The sequence below is a fragment of the Triticum aestivum genome, chromosome 5D (genome assembly GCF_018294505.1).
Source record: "Triticum aestivum cultivar Chinese Spring chromosome 5D, IWGSC CS RefSeq v2.1, whole genome shotgun sequence".
In the NCBI taxonomy this organism is placed as follows: Eukaryota; Viridiplantae; Streptophyta; class Magnoliopsida; order Poales; family Poaceae; genus Triticum; species Triticum aestivum.
Window position 1 is genome coordinate 400,647,778 of NC_057808.1, and position 1,143 is coordinate 400,648,920.

Consider the following 1,143-nt stretch of genomic DNA (forward strand, 5'->3'; position numbering starts at 1 on the left):
ACACCATATGCTCTATGAGAGAGTAGAAAGTTCCCAAGAATTGAGCCACATAGGCGGAGGCCGCCCGAGTAGTACCCACTATTCGTATGTTTCCGCAGAATATCGTCCTCCACGGAGAGGCCACTGGCCCATACAACTGCATAGCCATTAGCCCGTGGTACAGCAATATTTTTTTTTTGGAATGTTGACAGGAGAGCTGCCAAATTCATTGATCAGAAAGAGGCATTACAAGTAACACACCAAGGAGGAATGCACCGCATAAGGCGGGTGCTAAAAAAGAAGAAATGAAAAGAGGTTGCTCAGTTTATCAAGGAAAACCGGGCAAAACCTAACAAGACTAGGCCTAAAGCACCACAACATATACAACACGTCAGAAGGCCAACACCCCACAACACACCCGACCAGGCACTCGAGCACTTTCGCCGCTACCAAAGTGCAATAAATGAAAACAAACCGAGGAAAGATGAGTTGCTGCGTGCATGTGTCATGTGACGTGAAGGGTTGATCGAGGGCGTGGTGGGCGGCCAGATGTCGTCGGCGTCGTTGTTGCCCAGAGCCAGAGCCTTTTGCTTTGCCGCGGCAGGGCTCCTGCGCACTGTGGCAGGCAGGATTTGTACTTGGTGGATCTTGTTGCAGAAAAACAACATGATTTTCATCCTAACAACACGCTGACTCGCGGCTTATATAGCGGAAGCTCCACGCTACGTCGTCACGTCGTCACGTACACGACACAGCCGCTCAACCACGTACTAATAGCACTGTTCCTGTCACTGCCAGACGATACCTGTCCTCACTCACTAGCTGCTGTCCAGCTTAAGCTTAAACTGAAAGAGTGTGCGCTTCAGTCAGGTGAAGGGTAAAAATTAAACAGTAAAAGTACCTTGCTTTGTGTTCGGTCATGCACCAACCATGCATGTGACTCATCTGCTTGGCATGCCTACCAAAACACAAAGTGAGTGAGAGCTCTCTGAGCTAAACTTGATGAAGACCGATGCCTACATAAATCCATATCCTGCGCCTTTTTATATCGTCGACTTGGTAGAGGTCGGAGATGGGGCTATTGCTTCTGGCGGTATGTCATTAAAATGGCTCTTAAAGTTGCAAAACATTACCATCAATGCTACCTATAAGTGAAAAAAAAAC